This window comes from Rousettus aegyptiacus, unplaced genomic scaffold, assembly GCF_014176215.1.
Source record: "Rousettus aegyptiacus isolate mRouAeg1 unplaced genomic scaffold, mRouAeg1.p scaffold_m13_p_13, whole genome shotgun sequence".
Taxonomy (NCBI): domain Eukaryota; kingdom Metazoa; phylum Chordata; class Mammalia; order Chiroptera; family Pteropodidae; genus Rousettus; species Rousettus aegyptiacus.
The window spans coordinates 28,097,242-28,116,311 of record NW_023416288.1 but is presented as its reverse complement, the minus strand read 5'-3'; the positions used below and the strand labels follow the sequence as shown (position 1 = coordinate 28,116,311).

Below are 19,070 nucleotides of genomic sequence, written 5' to 3'. Positions count from 1 at the left end.
ATTATCTTCTTTTTAAACTGCAATAAAGTTTTTTTTTTTTTTTGTCGCAGTGACCACATAGAGCAAGAAAGCAGAAGGTAACTGGAAACAGTATAGTCTAGATTTTAAGATTAATCTTTGCTTATTTTAGCATTTGGGGTTCTACAAGGAAGCATAACATTCTCATGATATTGGAACTAGTTTTTTTTAGTTTCATAGCTTGAATCTTGTTTGCTTTTGCTCTAATAAAATATCATTATCTTTCATCTTTAAATGTATTTATGCACATGCTGAGACAGTTTGTCATCCTGTACTTCTTCATGGATGATTTGTTCAATGCACATCTGTCTGAGGAGACTACAAGCTCCCTCAGGGCAAAGATACTATTGGTTGTGCTCAGTATTTCATTATTAGTGTCTGACACAGGGTCTGGTTTAGAGTGGGTACTTAATAAATATTTGTTGAATAAAAGAATGCTTGAGGAATTTAATATATGGACATTTAGTAGCTTTATAAGTGCTGAGTCAGAAGTGAAAAATATGGCTGCTGAAAATTAAGAAAAAATAGTTTTAAGTTGTAGAAGTGAATATGAACACAGTAAAATAATGCTGCAACATAAAATTCATGTTATTTTATTACTACAGTTAACATTTATTGGGTGCTTATTATGTGCTAAACACTGTACTAAGGGCTTTTTAAAAAATTTAATTCCCATAACAAATCTGTGTAGCACATATTATTATTGGCCACAATTTTACATATGAGGAAATGAGCCTTTGAGAGGTTAAACAACTTAATTTTGTTCTCATTGCCAACAGGTAGTGGAACTGAGATGGTAATATTAATACCATATGCATCCATGGAGCTCTGTACTTCCCTTATCATGCTACTCCTCAAACCTCTTTGTAATTGCTTGTTTAGTATCTCCCTTCCCTACTCTTTGAAGGTAGAGTCTGTGCCTATCACATTTGACATTTTATTCTCAGGACCAAAGTACCTGGCATCCAGTAGTAGTAGCTCAACAGTATTTGTCAAATGAATAAATCTATAAGTTAAAGAATCAATATGCTTGTGAAACAACAGGACTTAAAAATTATAGAGAAAAATAATAGATTACTAACATTCTTCAAGGGTTACAATATAAATGCCTACTCTCTGAGATGATTACTCACACTTGACTTTTTTAAAAAAGCACAGCTATAAAGCCTACAGAATGATACATATATTTTTTGGCACAGAAGTTAGAGTCTCTAAGTAGAGCAGCTAAGTGCTCTGTTGTTGGAAGATATGCTGCATGAAGAGAAGTCACTCTTTGGCAAAATCTGGAAATGACAATTGGAGATTCTGAATTAATAGTTCCTAGAAGTGAGGATGACCTTGGCATGAGGATATTATTAAATACACTATCATCGTTGGGGGATGTTTTTATCCTTCTTCTTTATCCCTCACCAAGTTGCTCCCAACCCAACAAAGGATAAGCTGGTTTCTGCTGTACTGATCCCATCTTTCTATAACAGAAAAGTTAGGAGTGTGGTGCTTAATTGAGAATGAAGCCAGATTGAAGGTCAGTGAGGACTAGCCCTTCTACCAATTAGAACTGCTTGATATACTCAGGAACACAATATACTTAATCCAGTAAAAACTGGCACTAAGGGTTTTTTGTACAGGCTGTTTATAAGTAGGTTTGTCTGGAAGAAGATTAACCACAGGATGATGGTTGATGAATGGATAGATTCGGGTGATGACAGTAGGCATAGAAATGAAGTTGATCACTAAGAAAACACATAATAATCAAAACAATTTCATAATTCTTCAAACGTTTTTAAAGTAGGAGTAAAAATGATTACATGTTTGAAATGAAAAAAAATAGGTATGTATTTTTTTTAATGGTGTATCGGAAAGGGGAACAATTAAATCAGTGACATGATGAGCTTCGTTTTAGGTATGTTAAATTAGGATATGGCAAGAGATCTAAGAGAAGAACAGCTAGAATTACAAGATTAGAATGCTCTTTAGAGATCTGGACCAGAGACCAAGATTTGGAGATCATCAGCTTGAACATGATCATTGAGGCTATGGATATTGATAAATTTGTCGAGAGAGAAGATTGAGAAAACCAGTGAACCTCACGAATATTTATAGAAAAGACACAGAAGGATGGAGTGTAATCAAAGGTAGTCCAGAAGTTTATTTAGGATTATAGAATTCAAGTGATGAAAGAGTTTCAAGAAAGGCCATAGTCGAACTTGTTTAATGTGACAAAAGAATCAAGAGAAAGAAAATTCAGGAAAGACATTTGGATTTGTCTAGAAGGAAAGTTCCTAATACAAAGAATATTGGTTTGTGGAAAATAGCCAAAAGGCAAACTAAGAGGTGAGAGGCAAAGTAAAGGGAGGTGGTAAGCATATAGGAGTCATTTAAGGACTTGGGTATAAAAGGAAGGAAAGAAGTATAATGGCGGGAAATGTTCAGGGCATTAGGTTAACAAAATAAAAGGGCACTGATATAATAAATAAGAATCTAATCTTCTTGAATTCTAAGCTACTCCCTCATAGTAAATTAGTAGCCTTGGGAGGCTCATTAACTCTGTGAGGGCATTAGGGTATTGTTCCATGCCTTGTAGTTACAGAGCCTGACAAAGCATAGAGGCTATTATTCATAGCTTTAGGAAAAGCACTTCCTGTCACATTGGAGAGACTCCCTAGGAAATAAAGATATCATTATAAGAAACAGAAGCAGCAGTGTCTGCTCTTCTAGAAGAAAGATATATTTGACAATAACTGTCAAATCCTTCAGCAAAATGTTAATCTGCCAATATCAGATTTTAAACCGGGAGGCCTGAATCTTTACATCTCAGTTTGTTCATCTGTAAAATAAAGAGTTTGGAGTGGATAATATCTAAGAAAATTTTTAGCTTTCAAAATCTGTATTCTCTGATTTTCCTTCTCAGACACCATCACCTGTAAAGAACAGAAAGGTATCCAAAATACAAAATGCAATGACATAAATAGGAAAGAACAGAGAAAGCTTCTCTCTTCTTTTTCTCTCCCTCCTTCTCTCCATTTCCTACATTTTGTCCCCCCCCCTTAGTTAAAAAAAATGCATTTTAAAAACTTTATACTTCATGGATTTTATAATTCCTAAAAGGTGTGAAAATTTCTTCAAAGCTGACATTGACTTTTTACATGTTTTATCTATCACATAACTACTAGGATTCTTTTGAGTAGTATTATCATCAGCCATAACATCAGAAAAGTAATAATAAAATTTACCATTGCAATGTTAATTACTTTGACCTAACTAAAATTTAAAAACAGAATATATATTATTGCAATAGATTTTCTCATCTGTAGGCTTCTGAGTTTCAAATGAACTTGGAAGAATGAGAATTCTGCTCACCCTCCATAACCCTATATTGTACAAACTTTTAATGATTCATCTCATAAACACTGGAGCCTAAAATAGGGAATGTTTCAATTCAATTCATCACACATTTGTTGAAAGCCTATTACTGTGAGATTTGAGAGACATCAAAATGAAGTCAGAGTACCTACCCACAGGGCGAAGAATCTAATGAGGAGGCAAATGGCCATATTTATAATAACTTTCATCTAGGTGCTAATTTACAGCTGAAAATGTACCTTCATCACCATCATTCTCATTTGACCCTGACAGCTGCCCTGTAAGATAAGCATGCATTTTAGTTTCCCTATTTTACAGATGATGAAATCAAGGAAAAGAGAGGGAAGTGACAAGCATTAAGTCAAAGTTAGTGAATGATAAACTAGAACCTGAATCTTCTCTTTCAAAATCTCAAGCTCTTTCTACTGTAGTATACGGAAGTAGCAGGATGCAAGAAACACATGAACATTTGCAGTCAGAGTAGGCACATTGGCGGCAGAGTTGTGTATGTATGAGGTGGGGAACATTACTGCAGGAGATAATGCCACAGAGCAAGGTAGAACCACTTGTTAGAGGACTTTAAATCTCAACTACAAGATGTCAGGTGTTATTATTTAAAGATCAGAAGCTAATTGAAGGATTTTGACCAGGAAAAGGACAAGGTCAGATCTGTTTAGGAAGAGCCTGATGGTTAAATGTAGGCTAGTAAGAGGACTAGTAGAATGCAAGCCAGGGCATAGTTCTTACTACCTGACCCAGGAGGGGTACCAGGAAAGCCATGACCAGCACAGAGGCAGTGGGACTGTGAAGGAGAGAAATAATTTTAGGAGGGGTTTCTCTAACAGAAGATATGCCCCGCTTTAGATTTCTAAAGATGTTATGGGACCTGGATTTAGGCCACATGTCACAGTACCTATGCCCCAGACTCAGGAAAAAAAAAAAAAGTCACTATACTTAAGGGACTTAAAAGATCATTTTCTTTACTAGAATCTACCTTATGATTTCAAATAATTAACTTGTTCAGCAAGCTTCAGTAAGACTGCATTCTTGTTTTTTTTTTAATTTTTTTTTTCCTTCCTGATAATCATCTTAAACCATTGCTATACCAGCACAGGGTATGAAATCAACCTGTTCGTTTGACTTTTTTCATTTCAGTCTCCACATAGTTTACTGGTTCCTTCAAAGCAGAAGTGATATTTGATAATCCATATCCATTTGATGTCTCCTATCCATATCAAGACTACCTCCCATTCTAAGGGTTCATAATAAAGATATATATTGCACCAGGCATAATATCTCCCACACTATAACTAATATCTACACTTTACTAGACTGTGAAACACAAAATAAATTTAGATTTTCCTTAAATACCTGAATTAGAATTGCTTAAACCTCCATCGGTTGAATACAGGAAATTGGCCCCCAAACCTGACACTCCACTCCCAAGTATCCCTCAAACTTGTGATTTATATGTACTTAAAAACAGATCCATCATCTTCTCCCACAGTGAAATTGACAGTGAAATTGTACTTCATTGGTCACAGCTGTTCTCTGCTAGTGATCATCACAGCTACCCTCCTGGTCTTGAGGGTACTTGCCTTCTGCCTTTCTGTCAGGATGGCCAAACAGGCCCTTTTCTGATTCTCTACATGAGACTAGACTGTAAAGTTGAACAACAAGGATAAGAATTGATGGGAAAGAAAAAAATGTATTATTTACAACCGTTGCTTCTAAACATAGCCATGTTCAGATATTTGTCAGGTCGAGACTTCCCCCAGACACAGCTCCCCTGGGCCTCTAGGAAGTACTCGGTAAGTTTCACTAGTGATGGGGCAAATTCCAACTGATAAACCGTGAGAAGAGGAACTGGACAGACTGTGAATTTGGCTTCACCTTTTGACTTGTAGAGCATCAAAGGGTCTCTCACATACATTTTTTTCTGTTAAGTGTCAAAGCATGTCTCACCCTGACAGTTTTCTCAGTAACTTCAGAAATTTGTCAATGAAAGGGCAGACTGAGACCAACAACTAAGCAAAAGTCTCCCAAACAGAAAGGAAACTGAGGGGGAGTTTTCTTTTTTCTTGGCTACAGAGATTGTGGTCCGAGACAGTTGTGTAATTATCATAAACTTCTTTTTTGTGTGTGTTGGCGGGGGGGTGGGGGTGGGAGAGAGTATTTGTGTACTAGTTATCTACTGCTTCTTTATCAAATTACTACAACCTTAATGGCTTACACAATACAAAATTACCTTATTATAGTTCTATTGGTTAGAAGTTCATGAGTTTCATTGGACTAAAAATTAAGGTATCTGCAGGGCTACATTCTTTCCTGGAGACTCTAGGGGAGGGTCCATTTCCTTGACTTTTCCAGCTTTTAGAGGCTGCTCACATTCTTTGGTTCATGGCCCCCCTCTTCCATCATTAAAGACAACAATGGTGGGTCAAATCCTTTCCAAGGAGCATCTTTCTGGCCATTCTGCCATCATCATATCTCTCTTTCTAACCACAGCCAGGTTCTCTGCTAATACTGAAATTAGATTGGGCCCACCTAAATAATCCAAAAATAATCTTTCTATCTTAAAGTTAGTTAATAAACTCCCTTAATTCCATCTGCAACCTTAATTCCCCTCCACCATGTAACGTAATATATTTACAGGTTCCAGGAATTAGGTTCCCATGGCCAGTTTTGTGAGTCCACTCTTCTGTCTACTACAGTTGGTTAAAAGCAAGGAACAGAGAATCAAGAAGACATAGGTATTACAGTGAAAAATTAGACCAAAAAAAAAAAAAAAAGGCAACGGGTTTTAGTGATGTTTATCAAAAAGGAAAGCTGATAACATGTTAAAGAGGAGAGGGTAAAACTATTTCTCCCGAATGAGAGCATGTTTATTTTTCAGTATTTTATTTAAGTATAGTTTGGCAAGAAATAACGTGTCTTAATTGTCCTCAGTTTCTGGTGCCATGAAGGGGATTCCACCACATTAAACTTGGCAGGCCTAAACTCAGAATGTTCCAGCAGGTGACACTGTGTGGGCCCTGATGAATCATAACTGAAGCAAGCCCTCGAACTGGAGAAGATTCCTGGGGGCCCCTGGGTATTCACCAATTTGGCTTGATTGTAAGTAGGGCTACTATTTCCAGGAAAAGGAACAGGGTAAATAAAGCAGGGAAGCAACTCTATACCACTAGAACAGAAATATTTATAATTTCACGACTGGTATGGGGATATCATCTGAATAGCAGTCCTGATTTTGGTTCAGCCAAAGCACTGGGCAGATTTTTTTTTTTTTACAATTCTCAAAACCCAAAAGATACTTTCATAATACTTCTCTAGGCAAATAGGAGTTTCCCATCTTATCTATCCTTTTAACAGAAGCTACCCTTGATGATTCTAAAAAATTCACTGTTCTTATCACGTAAAGACTTATTCCTTTTCTCACAATATATACATATACATATATATGTGTGTGTATATATACATACGCAATTTTTGGTAGTCTATGCCTTTGGTATACATCCTTCTATATCATGCACATCAAATATTTCATAATAAGTCTATTGGATTTATAATGTATTCACCAGTTGATTTGAAACTTTTAAAACCTTCTAAAGATCGGAGCTGAAAGGAGTAGCATGGGATAATATTAACACCCAGTTTTCTAAACTTCCATTTTAATTGCTATGACCACCGCTAGCAAATTTATTCCTGCTAAGTCAACTAATATGCCCAAAGACACTCCCCCAAAGTTAAGTAATATCTTGCAATTAACCTAGATGTTTCTAATTTAAAAATCTTATAGCAGTAGCATTTATATAATTATTCATAGCTATTGTCATATCAGCTAGTTGATAAAATGGAACATTGGGAAAAGCAGTGACAAATTCCTAGAAGCTGTTAATACTTAGGTAAAAGATTAAGGAAAAGAAGACGGATAAAAGTATCAGAGGTACATATGTGATGGCTTTTCTGTAAGTCCTTTGAAATCGGTATTCATTGAATAGATTTTTACTGATGCTACTAAGGCAGGCTTCATAGTACATACTGGAAATACAAATAGGACAGACAGATTATTTTAAAGATATGAGGTTTCTTGATGAACAACTGTTGATATAAGTGATAATAAAAATGGTGGGAATGGAAAGGCTAAGCAGAGGAAATGACTAGTTAAGGTTTTGTGGGTTTAAGAATATTTGTAACTTGCACAGAACCATTTTACACCTACATCCTCTTTCTAATGATACAGAATCTTACACCAAAGCTAGTACAGCGATCATTAAGATTGAAATGTCTAGACTAGACTAATATTCTCAGGGTTCTTGGCAGAATGACTCACTTGAGTATGAAACCACATACACACAAAACAATTACACTTTGTAGTTCAAGGTGATAGTCTGGCATTTCTCGACATTTGCAATTTTAGAAGTGAGTAACCACAGACTGGCAAGTTGTTCTGAATGCTAATATGATAAAACCATCAAGAAAGAGGCACAGAAATTTAAATGAGTTTATGTCTATACCTTCTAGTTCAAACATCCTTTCCCACAAATATGACTGGTACTTGTAGTCAAAATAGTGTCTGCCACTTTTCAAATGATTAAGTCACGCAGTTGAATTTTTTGGTTCACTTACTCTGAAGTTTGTAGTGTTAAACCTCAAATTAAAATGTTTTCCTTTGCCAGAAATGTAACTATAGTTCAAGTGTTTAAAAACAACTAGAGTAGGACTACAAACTCTATCTACTAAAAGGAATTCAGAAAAAAATAAAATGTACATTACCATAAACATTCATAAAGTTTGTCTCTTACTCAAAAACTCAATAGGTAAATACAATCAAATACCATCAGGAAAATAAAAGGTATCTTCTTTAAGTTTGCAGACAACACCAAGCAGTGTGCTATAAAGTGTAGGGTATGGATTGTAAATGGTGGAATCAGTAATTTGGAAGGCGAATATGTAGATTAAAATCACCTTTGTGAATTAAAGTGCCTTAAAGAAAATAAACACACTGAAGCTCAAAGAAGTATTAAAATGCTAATACATTTGGTTGATAACTTTTACAAATTCAATTAGATTTTATCTCTAAGATGCAAAAATTAATATGAATGACTTAATAAGTAAAAGTAAACATTGTGTTTTTAGAGCATCAGAAAATAAGGGAATGTAAGTCATTAATTACCCAGAAAAATATATATATAAACATGGAAACAACAATGAAAATAAAGGGTATTTTAGGGCAGTAAAAATGTTCTATTATAATGATGCTATATGTCATTATACATTTGTCCAAATCCATAGCATGTACAAAACCAAGAGTGAACCCTAAGGTAAACTATGAACTTTGGGTGATTATAACATGTCAGTGTAGTCTCATCCTTGGTAAAAAAATGTACCATTTGAGTGATATTGATAATGGGGGATGCTATACATGCCTAGAGGCAAGGCATGTATGGGGAATCTCTATACCTCTCTTTCAATATTTTTAGAAACCTAAAGCTCTTAAAGTTTTTAAAACAATGAGAGTGCACTAGAAGTTCAGAAATCAAACAAACTTGTTTTCTCTTAAAGAAAATTTCATAAAACACAGAAGTATATAATCTATTTTTCCTATTAGAAAAAGAATAGCATTATGTGAGACTTAAATATAATGGATATAATACTTTGAGTAATGTAATGTGCTTATATTTTTACATTTCCTTGTGATTAGCTATTTCCTTAGACAGATTTGTGAATTTAGGGAAAATTGAGAGTTGCAGCAGAAAAGATAAAGATATTTCCAAAGGCAATATGCAGATAGACATTGGCTTAAAAGCCAGACTTTGAAAGGATTTCCTAAATTCCTTTATTTCTCCATTAAAAGCTTGCCTAAGAAAATTGATCACTGAGTTTTACAAAAAAACAAAAACAAAAACAAAAAACAAAAACAAAAACAAACAAAAAACAACAAGACAGTTCTAGTCAGAAAGAAAGAGGAAGAAGGAAAATCTTACTGTTTGGGTTCTAATGGTTGATGGGAAGAGAAAGAAAGGGGCAGGTAGGAGAGGCCTGAGACACACTCATGTCTAAATCTCCCCTTTCCAGGCTGCGGTCCTAATGAGAAAAGGTGTGTGACAAAAGGTGAGATGCCCCCAAAGGCTCTCCTATCAGTCTGGGCTCAACATAACAGACGAACTTGGTGGTAGAGAATTGGGAAGAGCGAAAACCTGAATCTGGCTTTCTTCTACATCTGCCTCCTGTGTGTCATGAACAGGACCTACAAGTACCCTGAGGGGAACATGTGGAAGAAAGTCGAGAATTAGGCTGCCAGCTGCTCCACAGAGCTCAGCGGCCAAGGCTCAGTGAAGCTTACTGCGGCGCTGAGTCAGCAGGAAGGTGACTCTCCTGCACAAGACCAGGGTGTTACACCAGCTCGTGCCTCCACAGCAGATGCATGAACACTGCTCAGACACTCTGAGGGTCCTTCCATTGCCACTCGGCCCAGACAGCAGGCCAGACAGCCACTTCACAAAAGAGGCCAGAATGGTGTCAGAGGTGACCCCTTCCCATAGCCTCTATAATGTCCAATTGACCACACGTTCTAAAACCATTTTGAATAGGATGAAGAGGAGAGCCTCTAAGATACTGCTCATTTTTAACAGAGATTCATATTATAGTGATTTAGTTTTGTGATAAGATGATTTTAGATTTTTATTTCCTGGTACCCCCTCCACTCCCATATGTTGCAGGTTCATATCATGAAGACTATCTGATTATTACAGAGAAATGAAGAGGCTACATTTTCTTTTCAAATCTGAGCGAAGATGTGAGTAAATTTGCAACTCCATTTCACGCATCTTGTCATTATTAAGAGCTTTCTAATCTCTTCCTGAAGACATAGATTATCTTTGCCCATTTTTGAAATAAGAATCTCCTTCCTTGGCTCCCATGACACCAGCCTCTTTTTCTTTTCCTGTCTTGTTTTACCTCTCTTTATCCGCAGATCTTTAAACTTAGCCACCTCTCAAGGTTCAATTTTTGGCACCGCATATTGATTCATTTTGTTTGATGTTTCGTTTCATGGGAAATAATCTAATATACAGCATGAAAGAAACTATCTTATAAATAATTGTGTTATGATCATTGTATTCTGTTGCCTATAATTTTGCACTAGATAATTATTTCACCATTGTCTTAAGCAAGTTCATGTCGTTATGGGTGATCTGCATTGATCATATTTAAGTCTTTCAAGAATAGTGACTGTTATCAAGAGAATGTTGCACAGTGCTTTATGTGCCAAAGGTATTTGTTAGAAAATGATACTGCTTTGATTATAAGTAGACCAAGAAAACGTAAGAGAAGTGTCAAGAGAATATTTTTGTTTTTTTTTTTTTAAAGAAAAGAAACAAATGGCTAACAACTAATTTTAAGGTAAAGCAGTAAGAAACTCATGCTTCCTAAAGAAAGATAATGGACAAATAAAGAAATATCCTTCCAGACACTCAAGTTTTATATGACCTCATAAAGTAACCAGGTCCAATTTTAAGTTTCTGTGTCCACTTTCTTTCCTCCAAATGGATGGAGCATTTGAGAAAAAAAAATATAATGAAAAAATGGTTTATAAAGCCCATCTGAACAAGAAAAATATATTTTAAGGAATACGAATCAATGAGTTTTAACGTAAGCAGCACCGATTGGGCGTGTACTAAATGACTGAGAAATACAAAGAGAAAGGAAGCAGGAACCTGTCCTTAAGGAGCTTTCAGTTTAGCAGAGAGACTAGGCGAAACCTCAGGCTATACAGAAGTACAAAAAGGGGAAACGTGTTTTTAGGCAACCGAGAAAGCTTCTCTAAGAAAATGGCCAATGAGCTGGACTCTACTGATGGCCAGACCTTGGGAAATATCTGAGCGGAGAGACCCATTTGTGCAAAGCCATTTCCACAAAGCTTATTTCCTGCCTCTGCTTTTATGAATAATGATTAACTGTAATATTAAAGTAATCCTTTTAACTGTAATGTAAATATATCAATATTGTTTAGCAATGCATGACATCTGAAGTAAAAATACAATCCCAATACAAAGTTAAATTTCCATCATTACAGCATGTTTCTTCATTGAGGTAAAATTAAGATATAATTAATCACTTAAAAGGCTGCCATTCAGTGGCACTTAGTGTATTCACAATATTGTGTGACCATCATCTCTTTTCTCATTTCAAAACCATTATAACATTTTAAAAGATTAAAATTATCTAAATGATCATAACCTACAATTTAAACTCATTATCATTCTGTCTCTCTGGTAATAATTAGTCTATGCTAGAGAAAGTACAAATTTTATTTGTCGGAAATTAAATTACTCTGTATTTTTAGGACTCCATAACTTCTAATTATTTCACACAATCTAACAATTCAATTTTCAGTTTTTTTTTTTATGTTTTGAGGCAATATATCCATGTAGCTTAGGTAACAAATTGTGCATAAAAAATTCTTATGCTTGGCACATACAGAAAATGGAATATCCAGCCTTAAAAAAAAAAAGGAAATTCTGACATATGCTACAACATGGATGAAACTTGAGAACATTATGCTAATCACAGAAGGACAAATATTATCTGATTCCACTTACATGAAGAGTACCTAGGCAAATTCATAGAGACGGGAAGTAGAATGGTAGTTGCCAGGAGCTAAGAGGATGGCAGAAGGAGACTTTTTGTTTAATAAGTACAGAGGCTCAGCTTGGGAAGGTGAAAAAGTTCTAAAGATACAAAATGGTGATGCTTGTACAATAATATGAATGTATATGATGCCACTGAACCATACACTTAAAAAATGGTTGAAATGACAAATTTTACATGATATATATTTTACCACGATTTATAAAATAGAAAAAAAAAAAAAACTTATCCAGATAATCGGAGATAAGTTATAGCACTAAAATGCAGTGAATAAACATTCTCATTGCCAGGAGAAAACAGTGGGGTAGATGTCTTTATTGTGCTACATATTGTCTTCATGGTTATGTTTACAGCTCCTGGTCATTCCAAGAGCAAAAAAAATCCATGAAATTGACTTAACCAGCATGAACACAGTATCTTTGTGATGAGTGTCAGCTCACATGGGGAAAGCCAGCTTCTGTTAAGAGGTTTAACCCTCCCATTTACTGGGCAAAAGAGATCAGCACATCCTAACCCAGTAAATCTTTGCCAGTGTGGAAAACACAAGAATAATTGTCTTTTGAGAAAGAACATTTCTTGCAAAGCCTTCTGACTATAGGAAGTTATTCTGAATATTTACCACTCCTAAGGGGGGGCGAAACAAGAGTATTTCTTCTTTTAAAAACAAAAGCCAAAACAAATATGTATGTGGCAGACATGTCACATATATTATCTTATTGACTTATATTTGTGTTGAATTATGATTACCAAAATACAATTACTCTAAAGAACTATGCTATATTTTGGTGCATTTAAAAACAGAGTTGGACATCTGGAGAAATAATTTTAGAAGACATCTATCTGTAATGTGAGAAACTGAGGACATATAATAAGTTAAGTGCTAAAGAATTATAGTATTTTAAACACTTTTATATTAAAAATGTTCAAGGGCAAAATTGCTTTTGTCAATGATTTTTATTTATAACATGATTATCAAATAATGCAGAATATTATAGGTATACAAATTACCTGAATCATTAATAGTTTTTAAATGGGTATCTACTTTAAACTTAATTTTAAAAGTATTTTTATAACTTTTAGGAAAGATGGTATTTTGAACCTAAGTCTTGAAAATAAAAAAGGAAGAATAGATGAAAGTATTATTTTAGTGGTAGTGGTGGTGGTGCTGGTAAAAATTGGGAAAGAAACAAACAATGCCTTGTTTCAGGAGAAGCTCTGCTGTTCAAGAATTTGATTTTGTGGTTTCTGCTTATTTGTGGGTTCCCCAGGGTGACTGCGTCTTGATGCTGTTCCATGCTGGTGAAGAGGACTCCAGTGGAATATTTGCAAGCTGGCCCTTATGCCACCTTTGCCTTTCCAAATTAGGCTTCTGCCAGGATTTCTCCTTTTCCAGTAAGGTCATATCACCTTCTTAGGAAAGGATTGTGAGATGGTCTTTTATGACTTCCTTTAGTCTGACTCATACATCATTTTTAGAAGCTTCATCAAAGGAACCCTGATTTTTTCTCCTGGACAGAAGGGGTCACAATTAATCATATGGTAAGAACCTGGAGTATCACTCTTTCCTTACTGTTGACTATCTACGGGAATAAGATTAGAATTCCCTGTTCTTCCAAAGTTTGTGTGTGTGGTTGGGGGTGAGGTGGGTGGGAATCCTCCTCCATCCTACATTTTGCTCCTTGCAATTATGGCATTTCTTTCTTTCTCTATAAAGTCAGGCTAACTGAAAGACTGTCTCTGGTTGCTCACTGACCAAACACACCATGCCACTGAAATCTACCAGTCCCCATCACTCATGATCTCTTAACTTATAAAATAAATGGAGACTTTGAGATGCTTACCCTACTTGATGTCTCAGTGTCGTCTAATGATGCTGTGGGCAAATCTCTCTTCTTTGAACTCTTCCTCCCTCAGATTCTTTGATGCCACATCCTGTTGTTATCCTCTATTTCCCCTTTGTTTATGGACTTCACTTCTACCCATCCATGAATACTGGTGTTTCCAAGGTTTCTTTCCTCATATGTCTTTACTCTTCCACATAGTGGGTTTTCTCTTCCCAGTTTTTAACACAAATCTGCATCTTGAGCCCAGGTTTCTCTCCTATACCACCACATCGAAAGATTCAAGTGCCTCCTAGGCATCTATACTTGAAAGTCTCATGAGCACTTCTCACTCAAATTCTTCAAATCTGAACTACTCTTCTCTTTTCCCATATCTTCTTTCCTCCCTTAAACTCTAAGTCAGAAATTAAGGGTAACCATAAATGAGCTAAAGATGAGAAAGTCAATAAAAGTTACATCTATCTAACAAAATATAAAAATCTTTGTCATAAGTATGCATTGTTTATATAATTAACAAGCCAAAATGTCCTGGATACACTCATATTTCTCAGCTATCAACTTCTTATGCAGATAAAATAGGATCTTAAAATTTCATTTGAAATTCTGCCTGGAAGCTCCAGATTAGTATAATTGATTTATGTTTTTCTAAGCACCAAGTATTTTGCATTTCAATGAGACTGTGATAGGAAATAATTCAATAAATACAGTCTATGCATGAGCTTTGTCTGTCTGTGTTTTGACAATAAACTGAAGTCATGGTTTGGTGCTGACACAGAGACAATGGTAGAAATATAAATCAGTCCCTGGAAAAGATTTTTATGCCTGAATTTTAAGAAGCAGAGCTTTATGTTTGAAGAGTATTTTGTTTAATAAGAATAACAGCAAATATAGAAGAAATGATACTTGATGACTATTTGTGCTGACAGTGTCGAACATTTGTCATGACTATTTTATGTTTTACATGCCTTTTTCTCCATACATTAGGAAAAGTTTACCAGGAAGTACACACAAGTACATGTTTTGACTTGTGTAAAGAATCACTTAATTCTCTAAGATCTCGAGTAAAAGTTTAAAACTATGAGTTGACCTTTAGCCTGTGAAGCATCAGTGAATTATTCAGAATCTTAGTTCTAAATGTCCTATTACACAGCCTGAGCTGGCACTAGAAAGGTAAGAGAAGACTCATAAACAACTCAAGGCAGATCACTGGCAAATTAATAGTAAGATATCGCATCATTATATTTTCATTTTATTTTGCCTTTCTGTTTTGAAAGTTGTCTTTAGGTTCTGAACTTATGTAGTCTTGTTATGAATAGTGAATACATTCAGCATGGAATGTTGAAAAAATTCTCACCAAACAAGTGTAGCAGTTTTATTCAGAATTAGCTAAAGGGCATAACACTGTAAAAATGAAAATGAACCATTCATTTGCTGTCATCAAAAATGAGGAAACGGCTTAGGCAACAGCTGAAGAGTCCTTTTGAACCTGAAAAGTTCACTGATTTGGCGGTGAGGATCTAGTTTGTCCTGCTAGTTCTAAAGAACTGTCTATCTTCAAATAATTCCAGTAAGTAAGGAACAATGAAAAAATCATCAATTTCATATTTTCTAAATCTCTCTCATGTTATTATTAAATTTTATATCACATCCAAAATATGGCCTTGGTTTTTTATATAGCTTTTGATATGTGCTGCATCTTTCTTTTTAAAATAGATGATCTCTTTAACCTAACACTACAAATATGACAAATACATACAATTAAGTTGAAGTTGTTTTGAAAAACAAATATCTTTGTTGACATAAGAAATTAAGGCAGGAAAATTTTATCATGGTCTCAATATTCTTATCCTTAATACAATCCCACTGGCAATGTATAGGCTGTTCCACATCCTCCCCAGCATTTAATATTGCCAATAATTTATTTTTAGCCATTTTAGCATGTGTGTAGTCATAACTCACCATGGTTTTAATTTGCATTTCCCAATGGCTTTGAGCTTGAAAAATTTTTTGTATGTTTGCTTTCTGAATATTCTTTGTTGAAGTGTCCAATAGTTGTTTCGCCCTGTTTAAATTGGGTAGTTTTCTTACTGCAGTATTTGGAATTACTTTTTTATTCCAGTGCAAGTTCCTTGTCAAATGTGATTTCCAAATATTTTCTTTCATTTGGTAGCTTGTCTTTTTATTCCCTTAGATAACTGGTTTTTGACAATGATTCCAAGGTAATATAGCAAAGATAAAGAAAATCTTTTCAACAAATCATCCTGGGATAAACAGACATCTATATGCAAAAAAAAAATTTGAACTTTGATTCATATCTCTGCCCATATACAAAACTTAATTCAAAATATATTATGAACCTAAGTGCTAAGTTGAAAACTATAAAATGTCTTGAAGACAATATTGGAGAAAATCTGCGTGATGTTGCGTTAGGCAAAGATTTCTTAGATGAGACACCAAAAATATACACCATAAAAAAAAAAATATTGAAACTGGACTTTATCAAAATTTTAAAAGTCTGCTCTTCTAAAGACAGATGTTATTTAAGAAATGAAACTACAAAAAGTTGAGAAGAAGAGGAACTAGCAAAGGAATCTAAGAACAAGTGGCTAATGCTATAGGAAGACCCAGAGAGTATGGTATTCTCAAAGCCAAGTAAAGAAATTGTGTCAAAGAGGAAGAAGTGATCCACTGGTTCAAAGCTGCTGATAGGGAATAATTATTTTATTTTGAATCAAGGAGTAAACAGGGACAGATGTCCCCAGACTCTTCAGACTCTGATCACTGTTGTCTTTCTAGTCATGACAGCATTCCACCAAGATAGGAGTCATAGTAGCAGCATTGGCCCATTATCTGGTGAGATGAACTTAAATTTGGTGCCATAGGCTTCATATCTAGTATACAAGGGATTGAATTCAGTGTTGAACAAATATTGACACTAGGTATATACCAGTGATTTAAAATAGGTCTAATATCTGATAATGTGGAACTTATATAATGGAGGTGATAACAAGCATTAATCAAATGGTCACACTGGGTGAAACTATGCTGTTCCTTTCTACTACATAATAACAATGACAAGTTCATTAATTTATTGATTCTAGTATTATGAGGAATTATTAATTATGGTATTATGAGCAATATGTTTGGAATTACTCTTTTGCCATCAATGGCACATTTGTATCAATTAGCATCTCATACTGCTAATGTGATCCTGAGTTTGGCTAGATCCTCAGTGTTTTAACTCGTCTTTATGTTTCTGAGATTTCTTTATCCTTCCCCAAATGAAGTTGCCATCCACCTTAATTCTATTCTTAGTCCCAAATATCTCTCTTTTTTTTGATTCCTGTTTAGACTAAATAAGCCAAGTATAAATGCAAAGACTAGAAAAACATCAATCATTATTAACTGTGATAAATCTGAAACGTAGAATTTGTATAATACCAATGTTCACAAGTTTTTTCACCTCTGGGAAATTGCCAATTAAAAAAAAAAACTGGCAAAAGATGTGAAAAACAAAGATACATCTGAACAAAAATTTATATCCTATTTCTGCAAGTATTTCTTCAGATAAATTTTTATTACTAGAATTAGCAGGGTTTTTTCTATGAGCATTTTTTACAGATAACAGAGAATAAAAATTAATAATTAAGACTCTGAAACAAAAATGCTTGGGCTCCCAGTTTGTCTAACTACCAACTGTGTTAACATAAGCAAGTTAACCTCCCAGTTTTCATATCTATACAGAACACACAATATTTGTGCATACTTTAAAGGTTATTATGAAGCTTAAAGGAGTTAATACATATAGAACATTAGAAGAGTTACTGAAACATAGTAAGCTCATTATCCATATATAGAAAAAAAGTAAGTGCCTAGGCTCTGGAGTTAGACAACTGGGCTCAAAGCTTGGTTTTCACTACTTACTACCTAAATGACCCTGAGTAGTTCAATCAACTTCTCTATGCCCATTTGCAAAACAGGATTCATAATAATAGTATTCATTCTCAGAGAGTTGCCAAGAAATAACTTATGTGAAGCAATTAGCATGGGCCATTAATACCAGCTATTTTTTTTATGACTGATGGGGATGTGTTTCCAAAAATATAGATGGAACCATGTAAATGAAATGCAAATTTTTTATGATATATTAAACTAAAATATAAAAAGAAAAAGTGGGAGAAGAAAAATTTAACATGAATTTGCCTGGATTCCAGTAATTTTGAGTGAGTTTGATAACTCAGAGGCTTTTCCACAGACAGTATCTGAAATCTAATAACATGGAACATGAATGTTAACTGGATGATTTTAAGGTTACCAGAGTGAGTGAATGGCTTGTTATGAATAGGTGGTATCCCTTGATTTATTTGCTGGAGTGAGCTTGTAAGAGAAATGCAGATAAATGAGAAACCACTATAGCCTGCATACCAGATGGCAGGAAGCCACAGGAAAAGAGAAAAAGCTGGGCCATTGAGCACTTACAGGACTGGGTTACGAGTAGCTACAGGCTCTGTGAATAACAACCACCACAACAATCAAAGGACAATCTACTTGTATAAAGAGCATGGAAGGGAGTGTAAAGACCACATTGGTCTTTCCTGTGACACCTGTATGTATAAATGATATCCGTCATCAACAGTATCACCTTCTCAAATGACATGGCACTAGCTGCATGGAGAGACCTAGATATTTTTTTATGAAAGTAATTGAACTACTTGCCCTGTGTAAATTTAATGTCATTATGCTAGGGAAATAAATATAAACTTTTTCACATTTTATTTTCTATGGTGGGATTTTTGATGTACTATAAAACTATCAAGTTGGGGGAGAGTATATAGGCTAAGATTTTATTTTATTATAAAGTTGTTTTTTGAATAAAACTACCTCTATTAGTAAGTTGACAATAGAAAAATATAAGGAAGTATTTAAATTAAGGAAGTTAAGACTTCTTGATCCACACTTAGAGGTTTCCTGAGATACCACAACTTTACTCCTCAAAACAAGATTAATTTCACCATAATAAGTAGATATGATTTGTTTTCTCACTGAAAATTCACCTGAAGATAAAAAGGTCATATTCTCTGATTTAAACCAAGTGATGGCAGAAATTGTATTCGGATTTCAATCTTTATTATCCTCACTATAAGTTAAGTGAGCAAAATAGTTTATATAAATGGAAATAAACAAACCTCTCTAGCA

General features: G+C 34.7%; 1 long non-coding RNA gene across 2 annotated transcripts in view; it reads left to right on the top strand.

Annotated features, from left to right (window-relative positions):
- The window catches only part of LOC107507985, a 51,665-nt gene that overhangs the window by 17,028 nt on the left and 15,567 nt on the right, over positions 1 to 19,070 (top strand). Inside the window, exon 1 of one of the 2 annotated variants that reach the window (XR_004953917.1) lies at positions 13,271 to 13,572. The exons of the other annotated variant lie outside the window; for it this stretch is intronic. This is a non-coding gene — a long non-coding RNA (uncharacterized LOC107507985). Of the gene's footprint in view, positions 1 to 13,270; positions 13,573 to 19,070 lie in introns of those variants that run through there. 2 annotated transcript variants of the gene reach the window in all.